The sequence below is a fragment of the Vipera ursinii genome, assembly GCF_947247035.1.
Source record: "Vipera ursinii genome assembly, chromosome: 16".
Lineage (NCBI taxonomy): Eukaryota > Metazoa > Chordata > Lepidosauria > Squamata > Viperidae > Vipera > Vipera ursinii.
Genome location: NC_139529.1, coordinates 3,414,906 through 3,440,151, shown reverse-complemented (window position 1 = coordinate 3,440,151; position 25,246 = coordinate 3,414,906). Strand labels below are relative to the sequence as shown.

Here is a 25,246-nt window from a genome sequence, read left to right as displayed (position 1 = left end):
GGGCTGTTAGGCTTTTAAATGGGACATAATCTTATGCAGAATTGACTTGGGAGGCCGGTGTGTGGTGTAGTTGGTTCATAGTGTGGTGGGATGGAGGGTTTGTTGTCACTGTGTGTTGGGGGGAGAGAGCACGGGGGGGGGAGGCTCATCTAATCTCAATGTACACATGTTGTACTTTGACAATAAAGGTTTATTATTTATTTAACTCTGCCCTACCCAGTTCTAAGCGTTCAATGGGACCAGAATGGTGGGGAGTGTCCCTCCCTCCTCTTGTCTGGGTGTGCAGGGAAATCAGAGTATGGTTCCAGTTGCTCTTGGCATTTTCTGACAGTGGGCACTTGATGTTGCCCGTTTGAATTTGGAGTGATATGGGTTTGTTTGCCACCACTGAAGCAAGAGACAAGTCGAGTCCTGGGAATAGATCCCTCACACCAAAAGCTTCTTGTTTAACCCTCAGATATGAACAAACTCGTTTCTGATCCATAGCCAGAATCAATGAGGTTCCCCAAATCATCTGGAAAGCTTCAAAAAGGTTTTTGCTACTTTTTTGCGAACAAATTGACTCATTCCTCCTGCCTTGGATGAGGGGAATTCCTCCAATGTCTTTTGGGTTTGGAAATATCCATAAATACATTTATTTATTCCAGTTTCTTGCAACTATTGCAGCTCACGCTCAGCACAGGCTTGTCTTTGTGGAGGTAAAATCTTCTTTCAATGAGAGTTATCATTTTTCAGTACAGAGATTGGATGGTTTCATACGTGTTTTGCCCGATTGCTCCTCTCTTTTTCTGGATTCTTAATTACATTAAACCATAAATTAACGGGCTAGGATAATAGCATAGTTGCTTGGCCACATACACAAGACAAGTCAAGGGTACAACTAAGCAGTTTCGTTAGTGTGTTGTGTGAATGCTGTACAAATGCAGCCAATTTTCTCTTCATTTTGAATTTAGTTCACGGTTTATTATGAATTGGTAGGGGAGGGGAAATTTAAGTAGCTGGTATCCCTATTGAACGTTGTTGCTGATCTCAGCGGCAATCCTTGAGAACAGGCTTACTCTGGATAGAGGAAAGGAAGCTTATGCAAGTATGAGAAGAGATCCAAGGAACGAAAACCCTCGGCTCCAAGGGCATGCAAAGGGCTTGGATGCTTCCTGGAAATAAGACGCTGGTCGTATACCACTGAGATGGCTAGTTTGGAGAGATGGTAAAGCTAGAACCTGGCAGATGGTGAATTCTTCCCCCCCCCCCAAGTGGAAGCCAGCTGGTTGACCATGGGCCAGCCACTTCCTCAAAGCCCTAGGAAAGAGGCAACCGCAAACTATTTACAAAAAACCTTTCCAAGGAAAGTGCAGGGACTTGTCTGTGCTATCACTAAAAGTCAAGACTGGCTTGGACACTCTGACACAGGGGTGTCAAACCTGATTGCACTGCGGGCCATATCAGGATTTGTTTTGCCCTTGGGAGGCCAGGGGGGATGTGGCCTGTGCAGGCTGGATCTGGCCTGCAGGCTGTGTGGTTGACATGCCTGCGCTGACACACAGACTCTTGAATGGAGAAAAACAGGAAAAAGGCAGGGGGTTGATTGCAGTTCAGCTTTTATGCATTGTTAAAAAAACAAACAGATGAAGATCAGGAACAGACTCTTTTTGGATGAGAGCACTTCTTAAAACTATTCTCACAGCTATTGATGAATTAAAGAGGCTACAGAAAAGAACAAGCTTTGCAGTATAAATTTGTTAATTAATAATTAACTTTGTTAATTTTAATGGAAATATTTATTACCACTCATAACCTCCAAATTAAGCAAAACTGAAAAGGGACACAGGCAGGAAATGGAACATGGACGCAGGACTCAAAGTGTCCACCTTTGGGATGTAAGTGTCCCAATTCTCCTCCATCTCCCCACCTGGGGGATGGCAAACCAAAGCCCCAATCCTGCTCTTTAAAAAAGAGTCAAGAATTCAGGAAGAAAAGGTACAGGCAAGTGCAGGGAAGAATTTCTCTATCGCTAGTCCTGGTTTGTTGAACCATGGTTTACTAAATGGATGACTGTCCATTTAAGGAGCAAGGAAACAGCGCTCCTTACTAGCACTGAAGATGCTACATAGTTTGGGTAATGAAACATCTGCAAGAAAACAAGCTCGGAGAGCACCAAGGACCCCACATTTCAACTCTTGAGCTACAATATTCTCCTTAATCGGTACTGAAGTTCATCAGCCAATCAGCCAAAGTATGCATGTTGTACTTTGACAATAAAGGTTCATTTATTCACGGCATCAATTCTCCCAAGCCCAAATCAACCTTAACTCCAGTAAGTCAAGAGAATACAAAACAGGAGAATATTTGTAGATGTTCGGGGTTGCAACAGCACTGGAAAAAATAACGTAGGACCCGTTTTTCACACTTAAGGACCGTTGCAACATCCGTGTAGTCACATCATCAACATTCAGATGCTTGACAACTGTTTCATATTTATGACAGTTGCAGTGTCCCAGCATCATGTGATTTTGGAGGATGGATGGTTTCCACAGACCTTTAGAACAGGACTTCAAGAAAATGGCAGAGGGATGGATGGATGGATAGGTTTATATATTTATATATTCTGGAAAAGAACAGGTTCCCTGATTCAAATATGTTTAAAATTGTATCCCTTGACAACGGGATACAAACCAGCAGTTACCAAAACAGAGGTTCTGCTAATATTTAATAAATTTTAAAAATTTTGCCCAAATTAAAACTGTAAAAATACCCAGAAAAATAACATCTATAAAAAGCCTAAAATATCTATTGGAAAGAGTAAAAGCATAAATCCAAAAACAATCATAAATCTTAAATAAATCTCACAAGGCAAAGAACTTTTTGTCAACTGTCCAGTTGGCAGATCCAGAAAAAGAAGCTCCTGGAACATTATTTTATCAAGAGTTTTAAACTTTACTGAATAAACGATATTTGCACAGATGAAGCAAAGCCAGCTCTGGGTTTCCCACACAAAAGCTACCTTAGTGAATTTTCCCCTTTCCCTGTGGGGCCACCTACAATCCATTACATCCACCAATCACTTCTGTTTGTTTTGTTACAGGAAACTGAGTCATGCTAGTCCACCTGCTCAATGTGTCCTGGGTTGGGCACTCTCACGGGAACAGACGACGCTCAGCTGCAACTGTCCCCACCCCGGAATTGTCCCCCCTCCTGCTTTTATCAAGCTGCCAATTAGAGTTGACATCCCGACACCCTGGAAGAAGGATAGACCTGGAACAACAATGAACATATACACACATCATTACTCACATTCTGGAGAGATTTTATCTTTATGTGCATTTCTGTTTTTATATACATATGATTGTGTATCATCTGACCCATCAACTGCGATAATCAAGTTCGCAGATGATACAACTGTGGTGGGTTTTATTACAGGTGGGGATGAGACAGCATACAGGGCGGAGGTAGAAAAACTATCCATACGGTGTAGTAACAACAACTTGCACTTAAACATCGGCAAGACAAAAGAGATGGTGTTAAACCTCCGGAGAAAAAAGGAGGAACCTGCCCCACTTTACATCGGGGAGGACTGTGTGGAGTTTCTTCCTTTAAATTTCTGGGAGTCTACCTCTGTGAAGATCTGACCTGGAAAGTTAACACAACCCAGATGGCTAGAAAGGCTCACAGAGGCTTCACTTTCTTAGGGTCTTGCGGAAGAACAGGGTAGAACAGTGGCTAATGACTCTCTTTTACCGGTCTACTATAGAGAGTGTCCTCTCATATGGTATTGTGGTTTGGTATGCTGGTCTGACAGCTGCGGACAGGAAAGTATTACAGAGGGTAGTGACCACAGCACAAGACATTGTGGGCTGTCCCCTGACACCACTGGATAACATCGCCAGGGCTCGTTGCCTTGGAAGAGTGAGGAAAATTCTCAGGGATGACTCACACCCTGGACGGTATCTCTTTACTTTCCTACCATCGGGTAGGAGATATAGGAGTCTAGCCAGCCGTACCAACAGGCTGAAAAACAGCTTTTATCCGTGGGCTGTTAGGCTTTTGAATGGGATATAATCTCTGTGAACTCATGCAGAATTGACTTGGGAGGCCGGTGTCTGGCATAGTTGGTTCACATGGTGTGGTGGGATGGAAGGTTTGTTGTCACTGTGTGTTGGGGGGAGGGAGCACGGGGAGAAGCTCATCTCAATGTACACGTACTTCGACAATAAAGTTTTATTTATTTATTTAAATATGTAGTGTTCCCTTTATGCATAGTACAACTGCCCCTCTTCTTTTTGTAGACCTGTTTCTTTTGAACAATTTGTACCCATCCCATCGGTAAATTCCATTCATGGGTTTCATCCTACCGGGTTTATGTAATGCCAACTATGTCATGCCCACTCTCATGTACTATTCTTTCTAGTTCACCCTGATTGTTCCCCAGGTTTGAGTATTTGTCTATAAGCACTTATGACTTTTATGCCTTAAATGTAAAAGGGTAAAGGAAAAGACTTCTGACTCTTTTAAAAAAAATTTACATTTCAGTATTTCCAAAGCAACATGGCGACTGGGTTAACCGATAATTCAATAGCATACAAATATTTTAAGGCAAATCTCAAAAGTACCACATTACATATTTCCTCTCTTTTTTGCTTTAACATTTACTGTCTCATATTTAAAGTACCGTATTTTCCGGCGTATAAGACGACCCCCCGACTTTTGAGAAGATTTTCATGGGTTAAAAAGTCATCTTATACGCCGGAAAATACGGTAATACAATTCTTATTATATCAATTGAATAAAAATAACATTTTTACATATTGTAGTTATTTTAACATTCAATCTTTATAGACAATGTCCTAATCATTTTCCCAATTTTTAGTTTGTGGTTAATATTTAATATTTGAATTTAACATTTATTAATTGTAATTTCCAGATTTTGAGTAACCAAAATTCCCATTATCAATTTCATTACACAATAATATTCAGGATACACATCTTATCTATTCAAACATACTATTTTACACCATCTTACATCATCTAGTTAGTAATACAGCATTACATTTTCTATTAATTTCCAAATATCTTAACCTTTCTCTTTTTTCCCTATCAGATCCTCCTCTCTTTTTCTCTTAATGTCTACTATCTCATATTTAGTTAATACAATTCTTAATATATCAGCTAAATAAAACATGTTCATTACGTTTTTAATATATTTTTAGCTTATATAGGTCTTAATTACTTTTACATTCAATCTTTATTGGCAAATCCATATTCAATTTTAACTTTTAATAATTATACTTTCCAGTTTTAAATACTCAAAATCATCTATTTCCGTTCCTGCCAAATTGTAAATTTCAAAATATACATCTTATCTATTTAAGTATATTCTTTCTTAATCTTAATAAGTCAAAACCCCAATTTTTTTCTCAATCTTTTTCTAGCTTGCTTTCTCTGTCAACTCGCCTTCCATTTCGGTGCTGTCAAATCAGCAAATGGATCTCCCTCTGTTTTTATACATATTACTTGAAACAAGAAAGGGCGTCTGACAAAATGCCTCTGTCTCCACGTAGCTATCCTGAAATATTTATGTTCCCTTCCATCCGTTTATCTTCTTGCCCCTCAGGTTTCTTTTAGTTTGTATATAGAAAGTCTTTTTCCATTTTCCATATTGTCAGTCTCTTTTGGGGGTTTTCTATGAAGTCTATTTGTTCATCAATTGAGTCTTCTGTCATAGTGTTTAACTGTTCCACTTCTTCAATTATATTCTGCGTAGTTGATTCTTTAATTGTGGTCAAAGTTTGAATTTTTGCATCTAGGCTGACACCTTGTTCTTTTCTGTAGCCTCTTTAATTCATCAATAGCTGTGAGAATAATTTTAAGAAGTGCTCTCATCCAAAAAGAGTCTGTTCCTGATCTTCATCTGTGTGTTTTTTTTAACAATGCATAAAATTAAAAGCTTTACAGTCCACTGAGTGTAAAACAGCTGGGCTTCTAGAGCTAATATCTTCCCAGATTACAGGAATCTTATCTATAGTCTGGGCTGTGGGTCTGCTGGCAATAACAATTGTAATATAAGACTTCTAACTTTTTAGCACAGTAGAACAAGGTAATAAAAAACACTTTGTTTTACATAGTAATATATACCAGCAATTTCTATGCCCACAAACCTATCCAATCAGCAAAACCCAACATTAAAGTTTCATTTTTTCCCTACCCACCTCAAGCATAAAATCCAGAAACATTTCCAAGTAGAAACAAAGTTAGTTGCACTCTAGTTAGCTGCTGCTAACTTCATCAGCTTTGCAGCCAATCATCTATTATGAGAATTAAAGTTATCTTTCCATTTCTGTGCATAGAGCATGCTGTCAGCATATACCAGTGGTGGCAAACCTATGGCACGCGATAGGCAGGTTAGTAAAAAGATGCTTCGGGGAGGCAAGGGCATCTGGGCAGGGGTGGAGGTGGCAACCTTACCCTGCATGGTGGTGAAAGGGTTAACAGCAGGCATGGAAGCCAGGAGGACCTGCGCAAAGCAGGCGGGGGTGGGGGTGGGCAGATTGTGGGCACCACTCCTCGCCTCCTTGGCTCTTGGCTATTCAAAGAAACAAGAAAGTTCAGTTTCCTCTTTCACTTCTGAGATTTTTGTTTCTTATGAATGATTCTCCACACTCCAGGCATCTAAATGATTTCCTTTCTAAATGGAATCTTTGATATCTATAAAGCTTTTCTCTCCGTGAAGCTGTTTCCACCTTCAAGCATTTATAGGATTTTTCTCTTGCGTGAATACTTTGATGTCGATGGAGGTGTAAAACTCTTTCCACACTTAAGGCGTTCATATGGATTTTCTCCTGTGTGTCTTCTTTGATGTCTATAAAGGTGTCCCCTCGTATTGAAGCTTTTTCCACATTCCAGGCATTTATGTGGTTTCTCTCCTAAATGGATCCTTTGATGTATATAAAGGTTTCCACTCCGAGTGAAGCTCTTTCCACACTCCAGGCATTTATGTGGTTTCTCTCCAGTGTGAATTCTTTGATGATTATAAAGTGTTCCCCTCCGACTGAAGCTCTTTCTACACTCTAGGCATTTATGTGGTTTCTTTCCAGTGTGGATCCTTTGATGTCTATAAAGGCTTCCCCTCTGAGTGAAGCTCTTTCCACACCTCAGGCACATGTAGGGTTTCTCTCCAGTGTGAATTCTTTCATGACTACAAAGGTGTCCCCTGTGAGTGAAGCTCTTTCCACACTCCAGGCACTTATAGGGTTTCTCTCCGGTGTGGATACTTTGATGTTGATAAAGGTTTCCCCTCAGACCGAAGCTTTTTCCACATTCCAGACATTTATGCAGTTTCTCTCCAGTGTGAATTCTTTGATGATTATAAAGGTGTCCCCTTTGAGTGAAGCTCTTTCCACACTGCGAGCATTTATCTGGTTTCTCTCCAGTGTGGATCTTTTGATGTACATAAAGGTTTCCCCTCGTATTGAAGCTCTTTCCACATTCCAGACATTTATGTGGTTTCTCTCCAGTGTGGATTCTTTGATGTGTATAAAGGCTTTCCTTCCGAGTGAAGGTTTTTCCACACTCCAGACACTTAAATGTTTTTTCTCCTGTGTGGATTCTTAGATGCCTTTCAAGAATTCCATTTGATCTGAAGGATTTTCCACATTCTGGGCACTGATACTTCTCTCCTCCCTCCTGGATTCTGTGGCGTTTCCCGAGTTTCCCGCCTCTTCTGAGGGACTCTCCGCCCTCCAGGCCCGTCTCGGCGTTTCTGCCCGTTTCCTGCTCCCCGCTTCGCCCTCCAGGCGGCCTCCTTTCCCGGAGTCCCCTTCGGCCCATACCTTCCGGGCCTTCCCCGCCGTCTCCTCCAGGGGCTGCTCCGTGGGGCCTCCTCCTTCCTCCGCCGGGTTTGCCCGAACTCCTGCAGGGGCGAACGGGGAGAGGCGGGTCACGGCTTCGTCTCTTCCCGGAGGGGAGTCCCAGCCTCTCATGGACTCGGCCTCCCTCCCAGCGTCGCCCACCCGGACCAGCCTCGGGCTCCCCGTCCTGCCTCCCACGACTCTCAGCATCCCCCGGGGCCTACCTGCCTCCGTGCACTTCGAACCGGGACGCTCCTTCCGCTGCCTCTCCGATGCCGGAAGTGGGGGCGGGACCTCCGTCCTTTCGGCCAGCCTCCTGCCTCCTCCGATTGGTGCAGCGGCCCTGCCTGTCTGGCGAGGCGACATGAGCCGCCTCCTAAGGGGCGGGAGGCGCGAATGGCGGGAGCGGATCAGCGGGGAGGCCGCTGCGGAGGATTCCGAGCCCGGAAGGAGGCGAGCCAGGCCGGGCTTCCCGCTGCGACTGCGGCGCCCGGGCTACCCTTCCTCAGAGGCCCCGATCGAGCCCGGGGAGGCAGGGCGGCCCGAGCCTTTGGGGGTCTGCTGGGGCCGAGGCGGGCCCGGATCCTCTCCCGAAGAGATGCCGCTTCGCCTTGCCCTGACACGCGTCGTCTGCTCGTCGGGCGGGGCGGAGGCGCGCCTCGTTTTGCTGGGGGCTTGGGGAGCCGGAGGGAAGCCCGGGGGGAGGGGCAGCATTGGGGGGGGCAAAGTCCCCCCGGTCTCCCTCCAAAGCGGCCTCGGTCCTCCCGGCCGACGGAGGAGCGGGGGATTGTGGAGCCCTTTGGGCCTTTCCGCCTGCCCATTCCTCTTTCTGTCCCTTCTCCCCCTCCCCAACTCCTCCCTGATCCTAATTCACAACTTCCCTCTCATCCTCATCCTTTCTTTCACCCTCAGCCTCACCTTAATGCTCATCGGAAACCTAACGCTTACCCTCACCACTATTTATCTTCCTGATGGTTAGGAAAAGAGGCAAGGTTGCCCAGAGTCCAGGAGCCCTTCTGGAGACCAGCTGACCTCTTAGGAGCCACCTTCCCTCCGATAACTGACATAACTGACAGCTTAGCCTGCAGGGATGATGAGGTCATAAAGCCCTCAGGATTCCCCAGGAGATGACAGGCCTCCTTGATCTTGCCAATCAAGGGTGTGTCCCAGCCAAGGACAAGCTGGCTCAATAGGAATACCCAAAGCTGAAATTAATTGCAACAGCACTGGAAAAAATAACGTAGGACCCGTTTTTCACACTTAAGGACCGTTGCAACATCCGTGTGGTCACATCATCAACATTCAGATGCTTGGCAACTGTTTCATATTTATGACAGTTGCAGTGTCCCAGCATCATGTGATTTTGGAGGATGGATGGATGGATGGTTTCCACAGACCTTTAGAACAGGACTTCAAGAAAATGGCAAAGGGATGGATAGGTTTATATATTTATATATTCTGGAAAAGAACAGGTTCCCTGATTCAAATATGTTTAAAATTGTATCCCTTGACGAAGAACAAGACCTTCCCAACCAGCAGTTAGCAAAACAGAGGTTCTGCTAATATTTAATAAATTTTAAATTTTTTGCCCAAATTAAAACTAAAAATACCCTGAAAAATAACATCTATAAAAAGCCTCAAATATCAATTGGGAAGAGTAAAAGCATAAATCCAAAAACAATCATAAATCTTAAATAAATCTCACAAGGCAAAGGATTTTTTGTCAACTGTCCAGTTGGCAGATCCAGAAAAAGAAGCTCCTGGAACATTATTTTATCAAGAGTTTTAAACTTTACTGAATAAACGATATTTGCACAGACGAAGCAAAGCCAGCTCTGGGTTTCCCACGCAAAAGCTACCTTAGTTAATTTTCCCCTTTCCCTGTGGGTCCAGCTATAATCCATTACATCCACCAATCACTTCTGTTTGTTTTGTTACAGGAAACCGAGTCATGCTAGTCCACCTGCTCAATGTGTTCTGGGTTGGGCACTCTCACGGGAACAGATGACGCTCAGCTGCAACTGTCCCCACACGGGAATTGTCCCCCCTCCCGCTTTTATCAAGCTGCCAATTAGAGTTGACATCCCGACACCCTGGAAGAAGGATAGACCTGGAACAACAATGAATATATACACACATCATTACTCTCATTCTGGAGAGATTTTATCTTTGATTATGTGCATTTCTGTAAATATGTAGTGTTCCCTTTATACATAGTACAACTGCCCCTCTTCTTTTTGTAGACCTGTTTCTTTTGAACAATTTGTACCCGTCCCATCGGTCCATTCCATTCATGGGTTTCGTCCTACCGGGTTTATGTAATGCCAACTATGTCATGCCCACTCTTGTGTTCTATTCTTTCTAGTTCACCCTGATTGTTTCCCAGGTTTGAGCATTTGTATATAAGCACTTATCACTTTTATGCCTTAAATGTAAAAGGGTAAAGGAAAAGACTTCTGACTCTTTAAAAAAAATTTAAAAAGTTTCATTGATTTATTGGCGGCTGGGTTAACTGATAATTCAATAGCATACAAATATTTTTAAATCAAATCTTAAAGTACCACATTACATATTTCCTCTTTTTTTCGCTTTAACATTTACTGTCTCATATTTAAAGTAATACAATTCTTATTATATCAATTGAATAAAAATAACATTTTAGTTATCAATAATTTTTAACTTATACATATTGTAATTTTAACATTCAATCTTTATAGACAATGTCCTAATCATTTTCCCAATTTTTAGTTTCCCATTAATATTTGAATTTAACATTTATTAATTGTAATTTCCAGATTTTGAGTAACCAAAATTCCCATTATCAAATTCATTATACAATCTAATATTCAGGATACACATCTTATCTATTCAAACATACTATTTTAATCCATCTTACATCATCTAGTTAGTAATACAGCATTACATTTTCTATTAATTTCTAAATATCTTAACCTTAGTAATCAGAATTTCTTTTTTCCCTATCAGATCCTCCTCTCTTTTTCTCTTAATGTCTACTATCTCATATTTAGTTAATACAATTCTTAATATATCTGCTAAATAAAACATGTTCATTACATTTTTCAATAGATTTATAGCTTATATAGGTCTTAATTACTTTTACATTCAATCTTTATTGGCAAATCCATATTCAATTTTAACTTTTAATAATTATACTTTCCAGTTTTAAATACTCAAAATCATCTATTTCAGTTCGTGCCAAATTGTAAATTTCAAAATATAAATCTTATGTATTTCAGTATATTCCCTTAATCTTAACTAACAAGTCAAAACCCCAATTTTTTTCTCAATCTTATTCTAGCTTTCTTTCTTGTGTCAACTCGCCTTCCATTTCCGTGCTGTCAAAAGTAACATATGTATGTAGATTAAAAAATAACAATAAAAAACTATATATAAAATAAAGATTCTGGGATTTTTGTGTTTCCTTTTTTTGCCTCATTACAGGTAAGCCTGACAAAAGGGGTAGGGATAGAGAATGAGAGTAGTTGCTGGAGCTGTTTGAAGCAGGTTTGGTAGAGGGATAGAGTGTGAGAGTAGTTGCTGGATCTGTTTGCTTGAAGCAGGCAAGGGAGAGGGAGGGAGAGGGACAGAGATAGGGAAGGCCAAGTTTTGTTTCTTTCTTCTTCATTGCGGGCAGGCTAGACAAAGAGAGGGAGACAGGGTAGTTTGGGGAGTTTTAACTCCTTTCCCTCAGTTGGGGTAAGCTAGGCAGAGGGAGTTAGGAAAGAGTTTGAAATACATCTTTTAGTGGGAGGTAGGATTTTTTAAATAGGATCAGTTGGGGGAGTTAAAAGGGGGTTACATGGAGTGAGGTAAGAGAGAGACAAGGAGAGTGGACAAGGGAGGGCTCTGCCAGCGCCAGAGATTACCATCGTTTTAGGCAAATAATTGTCATCAAAGATTGATATCATCCTGTCACCAGATACTGATTATCATTGTTGTAGGCATGTTGCTGTCACCAGAGACTGATTGCCATTGTTCTGAACAGGTTGCTGCTACTAAAAACGGACTACCATTGCCTTATGCCAGCTGCTGTTATCAGGAATTGACTACCATTTTTTCTGTAAGTTCTTATTGCCTGAGATCAACCACCATCATCCCACGTGAGTCACCGTGGAGAGGGACAATCATCACCCCATGTCCGTGGCTGCCAATCATGACTGAATACCACCCTGTTACGTGCCCTGTTACACAGAGGCACCAATGTGAGAGACCTCCTTGGGCTGGTGGCCACTTGGAGGGGAGGCCGGGAGGGTCCCTATGGGGGTGCCGCTACATACATTTTGAGCATACATTTGAAAAAACTTTATAGTTTTTTGACAATTTAGATATTAACATTTTATAAACATTTGAAACTAATGTAAATTTTAATCCCTTCACCTGCGGGTTTCTCATTCCTCCAAATTCAATGTCAATAATAATATATAAAAGTTAGCAATCATATGTTCATCATTATCATACAATAGTTTCCAAATGATTTATACAAATTCGTAGCTACTTTTTTACACCTTCCTTTTGACTGCAAATATGTAATCCAATAACAGACATGTCCTTCTATTCGTTGGATTTAATTATAATAGGTACACCATAATTAAAATGTGTTATTTGACAGTAAATCCATCAGTCTGAACAGGCATTTGTCTGGAATGGTCTAGGATTTCTTGCTTGAGCAACGGATTGGACTAGGTGACCTCCAAGGGCAACTGAATTTGTTTTTCTTGTGTATCCTTTGAAGATGTTTCACTTCTCGCCCAAGAAACCTCTTCAGCTCTGACTGGAAGGTGGGCAATGGAAGAATTTATATTCCTTGCAGACAGCTGGTCATTTGTATTCTTTTATAGTGCAAATGGGTGTGAAGCCTTCTTGGAACGCCTGAAAGAACTGTGTTGAAGATTGCAAGTAGATGATGATACCCCTCCCTGTTGAGAGAGCTGTTAAATTTTGACACTTATGGCCTCTTTGACCCCTTTCAAGCCAACAGTCCTCTCAGTCCAAAATGTGGTCTTTGCTGTCTTCAAAAGAACGGCATTTGTCTTTTCATTGGGAAAAAAAAACCAACCACTTCATAAATGCATGGCACAACATAGGAGAACAAACCTATCAGGACAAGATTCAGCAGTCCACCTGCATTTGAAAGACAAAGGCCACTCTTTTGAAGACAGCAAAGTCCACATTTTGTATATACAAGTTTTATTGATTTTTAATATTTACATATACGGTGTTTGGGAATTAAAATAAAAAAGAGCCATTTGTAAATAGTTCGGGTTACATCAACAGGGAAGTTGTCTCTTATTCCCTTAGTGATTACATAGTGCAAATAAACAAGTTAGTATATTTCTAGTTATAACCAAATCAATCAACAAAATTCAAAATATATTTTGACTAATACATACCAATATCCTGTGTTAAAGTTTTATCTAATTGCAATAAAGTATTCTTGCATGGCCTACTGTGTTTGTGTGTGTGTGTGTGTGTGTGTGTGTGTGTGTGTGTGTGTGCGCACTTAATTTTGGGTGACCCACAATTCCTTATTTACTTAAGCATAATTCTTTTGCCTACAAAACTTACCGTATTTTCCAGCGTATAAGACGACTCGGCGTATAAGACGACCCCCGACTTTTGAGAAGATTTTCAAGATTTTTCGTCTTATACGCCGGAAAATACTTACATGCCAGTTGCCAAGTGTCCGACACAAGCCCGATTCAGCCCCGTCTGATGCAGGTTGTACTCCCTTTTGAAGCCCAAAGGGGCTTTTCCTTCCACCCACCCATTTGAGAGCACATTTGCAGACAGAGCAGCCGCGCGTCTGGAGCCAAGCCCCGCCCAGGAGGCGGTCAGCCAGGTGGGCTCGGAAGATGTTCCGGAAGTTCCTGGAACGGGCTGGCAGGCATGCTCTTCCCCGGCCCGCTGGAAGTCCCCGGAAGTTCTTGGAACGGCCTGGCAGCGGGCGGGCGCTCCCTCCCCGGCCCGCTGGCGAGCGTCTCCCAAAGCGCAGAGTCTGGCGGCCGGGAGTCTGGCGGCCTGGTCGCTGGTGAGCTGGCCCGCAGCTAGAGCCGGGGCCCAGGAACCGGTAGCTGGGTGCGGGTGGGGGGAAGGAAAGCCGGGCGCGGGCTTCTGTGGCTGGTTGCGAGGCCGGATGTGGGCGTCTGCCGGGAGAGATAGCGGGTAGCAGGGCGCGCTCTGCTTATGCTCAGATGCCTCTTGGGTGAGGGGCTTCCTGCCACTCCCGGGGTCTGGCGTTTGCAAGGGGGAGGGGAAGGGGCTTAGAGGCTCTTGGGGGTGGGAAGGGAGAGTCACGTTGGAGGGGAGACTGGACTAAGAAGACTTGAAGTTGCTTTGCAAGAATGGAAACGCTCGACTGATTTGTGTTTTTTTTCCGGCATATAAGACGACTGGGCGTATAAGACGACCCCCCAACTTTTGAGAAGATTTTCATGGGTTAAAAAGTCGTCTTATACGCCGGAAAATACGGTATATTGTTCATTACAAAACATTCATATATTTTACCATTAAAGTCTACTTTTCATCTTAGCAAATCACCAGTTATTAGAAATAATTTTTTTTGCCTTAACCATTCAACAATTATTAAAATGCTATCTTTTATATATAAAATTCTAAATTCTATACTGTAGTTCAAAAATAGCCACTGAATATTCTATAAGGCATCTTAACTATACATCATTAAAATATTATCTTTTGATATATCATTCTAAATTCAATAATATAATTCAAAGTTATATTTCCTTTACAAATCTAAAAGCTAAATATAGAATCAGTGATATATTTTTCTTGAACTTGTTTCTTTTTTGGGATTCCTAAAGATAGACTTCCAGTTGCAGTGTATGGCAGTGAAAGTTGGATCATAAAAAAGGCTGAGCACCAAAGAATTGAGGCCTTTGAACTATGGTGCTGGAGAAGACTCCTGCAAGTCCCTTGGACTGCAAGGCGATCAAACCGGTCAGTCCTAGAGGAGATCAACCCTGACTGCTCTTTAGAAGGCCAGATCCTGACGCTAAAACTCTAAATACTTTGGCCACCTAATGAGAAGGAAGAACTCACTGGAGAAGAGCCTCATGCTGGGAAAGGTTAAGGGCAATAGAAGAAGGGGACGAGAGAGAATGAGGCGGCTGGATGGAGTCACTGAAGCAGTAGGTGTGAGCTTAAATGGACTCCTGAAGATGGTAGAGGACAGGAAGGCCTGGAGGAACGTTGTCCATAGGGTCATGATGGGTCGGACATAACTTCACAGCTAACAACAACAACATAGACTATAAAAATATTTCTCTATGGAACAAAGACCACATTTTGGACAGAGGGTACACACCCATTTGCACTATTCAAGTAATCCTGAGAACACAAATAAATGTGTTCAGTAGACACATTAGCCTCAGCAGACTCTCTAAAGCAAGGGTGTCAAACTCGCAACATACGTATCGGGACTGTTTTGCCGTTTCCGGCAATGGGGTAGGCGCAGCTTCCGCATGATGAAACTGGCCCGTGGGCCGGCAGGTTGACACCCCTGCTCTAAAAGAATGCAAACAACCAACTATCTGTAAGGAATATATATCCTTCCATTCTCCACCATCCAGTCAGAGCTGAAGAAGTTTCTTGGATGAGAAGCGAAAAGTCTTCAAAGAAACAAGAAAGTCCAGTTGCCTCTTAAAAAAGCAGCTTGGATTCTTAGTTGGTTTCTGAGACTGCCATTTATTTGGAAAAATTTAGCACACTCTGTGCATTTAAAAACTTTATTCTCTGTGTAAAGTTTATAATTTTTCCTAAGACCTATTTGGACTGAAACCTTTTCCACATATCGTAAGTTATTAGGTATTTCCCCCCCAAGTGAATATTTTGATGACTTCTGAGATTTTTGTTTGTTGTGAATGATTCTCCACATTCCAGACATCTAAATGATTTCCTTTCTGAATGGAATCTTTGATATCTATAAATCTTTTATCTCAGTGAAGCTGTTTCCACCTTTAAGCATTTATAGGATTTTTATCTTGCATGAATACTTTGATGTCGATGGAGGTGTAAAACTCTTTCCACACTTAAGGCGTTTATATGGATTTACTCCTGTGTCTTCTTTGATGTACATAAAGGTGTCCCCTGTGACTGAAGCTCTTTCCACACTCGAGGCATTTATGTGGTTTCTCTCCTGAATGGATCCTTTGATGTATATAAAGGTTTCCACTCCGAGTGAAGCTCTTTCCACACTCCAGGCATTTATGCGGTTTCAATCCAGTGTGAATTCTTTGATGAGTATAAAGGTTTCCCCTCTGAGTGAACCTCTTTCCACACTCCAGGCATTTATGCGGTTTCAATCCAGTATGAATTGTTTGATGAGTATAAAGGTTTTCCCTCTGAGTGAAGCTCTTTCCACACTCCAGGCATTTATGCGGTTTCTCTCCAGTATGAATTGTTTGATGCTTATAAAGGATTCCCCTCTGAGTGAAGCTCTTTCCACACTCCAGGCATTTATGTGGTTTCTCTCCAGTGTGAATTCTTTGATGAGTATAAAGGTGCCCCCTCTGACTGAAGCTCTTTCCACACTCAAGGCATTTATGCGGTTTCTCTCTGGTGTGAATTCTTTGATGATTATAAAGGTTTCCCCTCTGAGTGAAGCTCTTTCCACACTCCAGGCACATGTAGGGTTTCTCTCCAGTGTGAATTCTTTCATGATTATAAAGGTTTACCCTGTGAGTGAAGCTCTTTCCACACTCCAGGCACTTATAGGGTTTTTCTCTGGTGTGAATACTTTTATGTTGATAAAGGTTTCCCCTCAGACTGAAGCTCTTTCCACATTCCAGGCATTTATAAGGTTTTTCTCCTGTGTGGATCCTTTGATGATTAGTGAGTTTTTCACAATTAATAAAGTTCTTTCCACATTCCCAGCATTCATATGGTTTCTCTCCAGTGTGGATCCTTTGATGTCTATAAAGGACTCCCCTCCGACTGAAGCTCTTTCCACACTCCAGGCATTTAAATGGTTTCTCTCCAGTGTGAATTCTTTCATGATTATAAAGGTTTCCCCTATGAGTGAAGCTCTTTCCGCACTCCAGGCACTTGTAGGGTTTCTCTCTGGTGTGAATACTTTGATGTTTATAAAGGTTTCCCCTTAGACTGAAGCTCTTTCCATACTTCGGGCACTCATAGAGTTTCCCTGCTGTATGGATTCTTTGATGTGCATAAAGGTTTCCACTCTGACTGAAGCTCTTTCCACACTCCAGGCATTTAAATGGTTTTTCTCCTGAGTGGATCCTTTGATGACTATAAAGGGTGCTACTCTGACTGAAGCTCTTTCCACACTCCAGGCATTTAAATGGTTTTTCTCCTGAGTGGATCCTTCGATGTACATAAAGGGTGCTACTCTGACTGAAGCTCCTTCCACATTCCAGGCATTTAAACGGTTTTTCCCCTGTGTGGATCCTTCGATGGTTTTTAAGAGCTTCATTTGATTTGAAGGATTTTTCACATTCCGGGCAATGATACTTCTTTCCTCCCTCCTGGATTCTGTGGCGTTTTCCGAGTCTCCCGCGTGTTCCGAAGGACCGTCCGCCCTCCAGGCCCGTCTCGGGGTCTCCGCCCGTTTCCTGCTCCCCGCTTCTCCCTCCTGGCGGTCTCCTTTCGCGGAGTCCCCCTCGGCTCATCCCCTCCGAGCCTTCCCCGCCGTCTCCTCCCGGGGCTCCTCCGCGGGGCCTCCTTCCTCCGCCGGGTTCGCCCGTCCTCCTGCAGGGGCGAAGGGGGAGGAAGAGAGGCGGGTCACGGCTTCGTCCCTTCCCCGGAGGGGAGTCCCAGCTCCGCCCGGGGAGGAAGGCCGAAGCTTCCGCCTCTCAGTGAGACTTTCTGGGCAGGCCCGGGGCGGACAGGCCTCCGCTCTACCGTCGACCCACTGTCACAGCAGGCCTCGGGCTCCCCGTCCCGCCCCTCCCTCCCGGGGCTACCTTGTCCGGAAAAGTCCCCTCAGAAAGCGTCCTACCTGGATCAATTAAACGCCTCAGTTTTGTTCGTTGCCGATGTATAGGCGGGACCTCTCTGCGCGCCCTTTCCTGCAAGCTCCGCCTATTTTTGTAGAGGGACCGCCCCGAGGAGTCTCCTGCCAATTCCCGCCATCGCCAGAGGAACCAATCGGCGTCCTTCCTTCCATCAACTAGATGGCACCTGCGCAGAAGCGAAGCGTCCCTTGGTCCCAGCGAAGCGAGGGTCTCCCCTTGAACTTGGGGGTCCCGTCTTCTCTCCCCCTCCCCGCCCCACATCCAGGCAGGCCGAGCTGAGGGGCGCTTCTAGGGCTGCCACAATGCCCCTCCCTCCACCTCCGATCCGGGGGTCTTTCCCTCCGGAAGGCGGGCGACAGCTGGCAATGTGGGTCCCCTGAAAAGTGGGCTGGTGAGAGGAAGCTTTGCAGATAATCCCACCAGCAGGAAAGTGAGGGGGGACTCAGCCCACCTCCCCTGCATGCAATTGGGGTGCTTTGATTGTTGGGGTGCTTTGATCGATGCTTTGATAGATGTAGAGCGCAGAGAAGAGCAACTATGCTAAGACGATCCAAGGCCTGGAGATTAAAAAACATGCGAAGAACAGCTGCAGGATTTGGGAATGGCCGGTCTAGAAAAAAGAAGGGCTGGGGGGGACATGATAGCGGTATTGCAGTATTTGAGGGGCTGCCACAAGGAGGAGGGGGGCAGGCATCAAGCTGTTCTCCAAAGCACCTGAAGGCAGGACAAGAAACAAGGGATGGGAATTAAGGAGCGAATTAAGGTTTCCTAACAATAAGAACAGTTAACTAGTGGAACAGAAGTTGCCTCCAGAACTTTTGGTTGCCTCCATCACTGACTGGGCAGCCACTTGTCTGAAATGGTACAGGGTCTCCTGCTTGAGCAGGGGGTTGGACTAGATGACCTCCGAGGTCCCGTCCAGCTCTCTTCTGATTGACTGAGTTAGGAATGGAATTCATTTTTAACCCAAGGTTTAATTAATTTATTTGCAGAAGTTGGTGTAGTTTTTAAAGGCAACAAGGGTTGAAAGTGGGAGACCAAGAGTTCATGTCCCCCCTCATCCATGAAAGCCAGCTGGGTGACTCAGGGCCAGCCATTCTCTCTCAGCCCAAACCACCTCACAGAATTGTCGTTGTGCGGAAATTAGGAGGCAGAAAGTGCGTTTGACATTTTTACAACCTTATTTCTAAAAATAATAAAGCTGGAATGTAAATTATATAAATATCTTTTGCAGATGAATACATTTAGACTTGGGAGAATTTGCAGAAATATCTAGGTTAACAGTAATTTTCCAAAAGTCACAACTCATGTTCTTCTATAGTAATGGCTCCCAACCTTTTCTATACCGTTTCCCTAGAATGCTTGTAATATATTCTCGCACCCCTTACAAAAGTTCAAAATAACAGCAATTAAATTATGTATATACACTATAATTTTGAAAACCCAAGTTTTTGTACCCCTTGGAATATCAAATCACACCCCCGGTTGGGAACTCCTGTTCTATATACCCTTCCTTAAAATTGAGATGACTAATACTTTCCATAGATCCATAAAAAGGAAGTGCTTCAAAGGTCTAGGAATTAACATTAAAGAATTAATAAAGTAATAATTTCTTCAGTGTGTGGAAAAAATAAAAAAGGAAACCGGGCTCATTAAATATATTCTGCCCAAATAAATAAGATTTGTTGCCTCAAATTCATTATTAGCATTTTAAAGGTGATATTAGCACTCTTAATTTTGTGGTTAAGCTACTGTTTAACTTCTACAAGTTTCTTTTTTAGTGTTGTCATGGCCATTTTTTGGAATGGGAGAACCTGTCTTTTCATCCCTAAACACTTGAATCACTTGCAGGTTCTAAGGGAAAGACTAATGTAACCCATAACATTGCCCCATGTGGAATGTTATCTAAAATCCACGTTTTCTGCTGTTCAAGTCCCACATGTAATCAAGGTCTTTTATTGTTTAATCATTGGCTTACTAAAGTGTCACATATTCCAAATATATCATTTCTTCTGTATCCTATAGAAATGCTTGATCCCCCTTAATAAATGCTCTTTTCTTTCTCCGAGTTATTTGAAGATTCATACTTTCGAGTGGGGAAATAAGCACCTTTGCAGAGGTCAAAATTCCTCTCAAATTCAGGGATCAAATTCTTACAAGCTGCAAGCGAAATTTGCAATGCCTGAGTTTGGAGGCTACAAATACATGCCATCACCACCCAGTTGTTCAGAAAGGAGCCGATTCTTAAGGTAAAGGTTACCCCGCAAGTGCGTGCTAGTCGTTTCCAACTCTAGGGACTGGTATTCATTTCTGTTTCAAAGCCAGAGCCAGCGCTTATGCGATGACGTCTCCGTGGTCATGTGGCCGGCATGAGTAGACGCCAAAGGCGCATGGAACGCTGCTACCTTCCCACCATAGTGGTCCCTATTTTTCTACTTGCATTTTTACATGCTTTCAAACTGCTGGGTTGGCAGAAGCTTGGATGAGTAACAGGCGCTCACTGCTACGCGGCACTCGGGATTTGACCCGCCAAACTGCCGACCTTCTGATAGACAAGCTCAGCGTCCTAACCCACAGCCACCACGTCCCTTGAAGTAGATTTTTACATCAACCTATTTTTTTTTATGGGCAAGCCTTTCCCAAGTTTGTGCCACTCCTCAACGTGTTCTTTCTCTCCAGAAGCAGGACGCAGGTTCGAGAACCTCTGCATAAGAGAGCTTTGCATGCATAATTTCAGCTTTGGGTGTTCCTATTGAGCCAGCTTGTCCTTGGCTGGGACACACCCTTGATTGGCAAGATGAAGAAGGCCTGTCATCTCCTGAGGAATCCTGAGGGCTTTGTGACCTCATCATCCCTGCAGGCTAAACTGCCAGTTATGTCAGTTATCAGAGGGAAGGTGGCTCCTAAGAGGTCAGCTGGTCTCCAGAAGGGCTCCTGGACTCTGGGCAACCTTGCCTCTTTTCCTAACCATCAGGAAGATAAATAGTGGTGAGGGTAAGCGTTAGGTTTCAGATGAGCATTAAGGTGAGGCTGAGGGTGAAAGAAAGGATGAGGATGAGAGGGAAGTTGTGAATTACGATCAGGGACAGAAAGAGGAATGGGCAGGCGGAAAGGCCCAAAGGGCTCCACAATCCCCCGCTCCTCCGTCGGCCGGGAGGACCGAGGCCGCTTTGGGGGGAGACCGGGGGGACTTTGCCCCCCTCCCCCCGGGCTTCCCTCCGGCTCCCCAAGCCCCCAGCAAAACGAGGCGCGCCTCCGCCCCGCCCGACGAGCAGACGACGCGTGTCAGGGCAAGGCGAAGCGGCGTCTCTTCGGGAGAGGATCCGGGCCCGCCTCGGCCCCAGCAGACCCCCAAAGGCTCTGGCCGCCCTGCCTCCCCGGGCTCGATCGGGGCCTCCGAGGAAGGGGAGCCCGGGCGCCGCGGTCGCAGCGGGAAGCCCGGCCTGGCTCGCCTCCCTCCGGGCGCGGAAGCCTCCGCAGCGGCCTCCCCGCCGATCCGCTCCCGCCATTCGCGCCTCCCGCCCCTCAGGAGGCGGATCATGTCGCCTCGCCAGACAGGCAGGGCCGCTGCACCAATCGGAGGAGGCAGGAGGCTGGCCGAAAGGACGGAGGTCCCGCCCCCACTTCCGGCATCGGAGAGGCAGCGGAAGGAGCGTCCCGGTTCGAAGTGCACGGAGGCAGGTAGGCCCCGGGGGATGCTGGGAGTCGCGGGAGGCAGGACGGGGAGCCCGAGGCTGGTCCGGGTGGGCGACGCTGGCAGGGAAGCCGAGTCCGTGAGAGGCCGAGGCTGGGACTCCCCTCCGGGGAAGGGACGAAGCCGTGACCCGCCTGTCTCCCTTCGCCCCTGCAGGAGTTCGGGCGAGCCCGGCGGAGGAAGGAGGAGGCCCCGCGGAGCAGCCCCGGGAGGAGACGGCGGAGAAGGCCCGGAAGGGATGAGCCGAAGGGGACTCCGGGAAAGGAGGCCGCCTGGAGGGCGAAGCGGGGAGCGGGAAACGGGCGGAGACCCCGAGACGGGCCTGGAGGGCGGAGGGTCCCTCAGAAAAGGCGGGAAACTCGGGAATGCCAAGAGAATTCAGGAGGGAGGAAAGAAACATGAATGCACAGAATGTGGAAAATCCTTTAAAAAAAAAGGAGATCTCGAAAGGCATCTAAGAATCCACTCAGGAGAGAAACCATTTAAATGCCTGGAGTGTGGAAAGAGCTTCAATCGGAGGGGAATTCTTTATAGACATCAAAGGATCCACACTGGAGAGAAACCTTATAAATGCCTGGAGTGTGGAAAGAACTTTATTAATTGTGAAAAACTCAGTAATCATCAAAGGATCCACACAGGAGAAAAACCTTATAAATGCCTGGAGTGTGGAAAGAGCTTCAGTCTGAGGGGAAACCTTTACCAACATCAAAGTATCCACACCGGAGAGAAACCCTATAAGTGCCTGGAGTGTGGAAAGAGCTTCACTCACAGGGGAAACCTTTATAATCATGAAAGAATTCACACTGGAGAGAAACCCTACATGTGCCTGGAGTGTGGAAAGAGCTTCACTCAGAGAGGGCACCTTTATAATCATCAAAGAATTCACACCGGAGAGAAACCCTATAAGTGCCTGGAGTGCGGAAAGAGCTTCACTCAGAGGGGAAACCTTTATAATCATCAAAAAATTCACACTGGAGAAAAAATATATAGAATTTCTGGTTTGTCACGCAGCGAGTTGACCAGCATGGAGGGTAGCTCGCTGGATTGCAGGAGTGCGGCAATTCCCTCCAAATCGGCGGACGAAAGCACTTGCCATGGAAACATGGCTTGTCCCTAAGCTGCTAACTGCCCCAGTCACATTTACCATCTGGCAACTCTAAAGCAGCATGGAAGAGACTGGGTGATATCTACTTCTCTTACACCCTAATTACTTACTTACCTGCATAAGCTGCTACAGTATTTTTCCCCCTGTGGTGTGCGAAGGGGATTTTAGCCCTCTCTCCAGATTTTAGCCCTCTCTCCAGCAGCGATTGACCAGCCAGAGGTGTTTAAAACATCAGAAAAATACTGGGATCTTAGTTGGAACTCTATGATTTTTACTCTGGGTTTTTCCCCTTAAAATAGAGGGGGAGAAAAAACTGAAAAGATCCAAACAACTTTGGGATGACATCTGGTGGCTAAATTTGAGACTGTAACATTCTATTCTTTAAGAGAGGTTTGTTGACAGCTTTGACAATAGATATAAGCAACCTTGGAGCACCAGTTGCAAGGAACTCAGCTCAGCTTCTTATTTGGTGGACTTTCTCACTGTAAGTTTTCAGTTTAATGTCACTGTGAGTTGTGGTGGTGTGGGCACGAAGGGAGGCTCAGCCAATCTCAATGTATACATGGTTATACTTTGACAATAAAGGTTCATTTATTCGTACATTTTAAATGCTGAAACTGACTGGCTGAAGAACAGCCTTCGTTGCATACCTTGCCGCTTGTTAAAATGGCTTTGTAAATAAAGATACGTTGCTCTGCGATGTTGCAAAAACTGCTTAGCTTCATGGGATGAAACTGTCCATAACTTCAGTAAAAATCTATTATACCCAAAGAATTCCTGAACACATCCACGCTAAGCTAGATTTCCTGCTTTTCCGTGATGCCGGCGTTTTTCTGTTTTTCCAGATTGTCCCTAAGAATCGAGCCAGGAAATAGCTCCCCACGGCTGGTCTTCTCGAAAGAAGACCTGGCAGGTGAGTTTCCAGACGGCGCCCTCCTCTGCCATTCAGTTTCACAAAGTTCCATTGGGATTCTGGGAAGCTTCATTGGGGGTTTCTGCTTTGTGATCACCATCATGGGTTTTTTTTCCTACCAAACCATCAAGATGTCTGCTCGGCATCATTCATTTGGTGACTGTTCGGGGTTGCAACAGCACTGGAAAAAATAACTTAGGACCTGTTTTTCACACTTAAGGACCGTTGCAACATCCGTGTGGTCACATCATCAACATTCAGATGCTTGGCAACTGTTTCATATTTATGACAGTTGCAGTGTCCCAGCATCATGTGATTTTGGAGGATGGATGGATGGATGGTTTCCACAGACCATTAGAATAGCACTTTCAAGAAAATGGCAGATGGATGGATGGATGGATAGGTTTATATATTTATATATTCTGAAAAAGAACAGGTCCCCTGATTCAAATATGTTTAAAATTGTATCCCTTGACAAAGAACAAGACCTTCCCAACCAGCAGTTAGCAAAACAGAGGTTCTGCTAATATTTAATAAATTTTAAATTTTTTGCCCAAATTAAAACTAAAAATACCCTGAAAAATAACATCTATAAAAAGCCTAAAATATCAATTGGGAAGAGTAAAAGCATAAATCCAAAAACAATCATAAATCTTAAATAAATCTCACAAGGCAAAGAACTTTTTGTCAACTGTCCAGTTGGCAGATCCAGAAAAAGAAACTCCTGGAACATTATTTTATCAAGAGTTTTAAACTTTACTGAATAAACAATATTTGCACAGACGAAGCAAAGCCAGCTCTGGGTTTTCCACGCAAAAACTACCTTAGTGAATTTTCCCCTTTCCCTGTGGGGCCACCTACAATTCATTACATCCACCAATCACTTCTGTTTGTTTTGTTACAGGAAACCGAGTGATGCTAGTCCACCTGCTCAATGTGTCCTGGGTTGGGCACTCACGGGAACAGACGACGCTCAGCTGCAACTGTCCCCACCCTGGCATTCTGTCCCCCCTCCCGCTTTTATCAAGCTGCCGACATCCCGACACCCTGGAAGAAGGATAGACCTGGAACAACAATGAACATATACACACATCATTACTCTCATTCTGGAGAGATGTTATCTTTGATTATGTGCATTTCTGTAAATATGTAGTGTTCCCTTTATACATAGTACAACTGCCCCTCTTCTTTTTGTAGACCTGTTTCTTTTGAACAATTTGTACCCGTCCCATCGGTCCATTCCATTCATGGGTTTCGTCCTACCGGGTTTATGTAATGCCAACTATGTCATGCCCACTCTTGTGTTCTTTCTAGTTCACCCTGATTGTTCCCCAGGTTTGAGCATTTGTATATAAGCACTTATGACTTTTATGCCTTAAATGTAAAAGGATAAAGGAAAAGAAAAGACTTCTGACTCTTAAAAAAAATTAAAAAGTTTTATTATTTTCTGATTTTACATTTAAGTATTTCCAAGGCAACATGGTGGCTGGGTTAACCGATAATTCAATAGCATACAAATATTTTTAAAGCAAATGGATTTGCTGTTCCTTATTGTAATTGACAGCTATTCCAGATGGCTAGAGGTCATCCCTGTTAGAAGTCTAACCACAGCCAGCACTGTACAAGTGCTTAGGGGGCTCTTCGCTACACATGGTCTCCCGGATATAATAGTCTCTGACAATG

At 44.2% G+C, this 25,246-nt stretch overlaps 1 long non-coding RNA gene across 1 annotated transcript; it reads left to right on the top strand.

Annotated features, from left to right (window-relative positions):
* Window positions 1-21,615: 21,615 nt before the first annotated feature.
* Window positions 21,616-25,014, top strand: LOC310647611. Its single transcript, XR_014493898.1, has 3 exons — window positions 21,616-23,134; window positions 23,496-23,563; window positions 24,468-25,014. It is a non-coding gene; the product is annotated as an uncharacterized lncRNA (long non-coding RNA).
* Window positions 25,015-25,246: the final 232 nt, after the last annotated feature.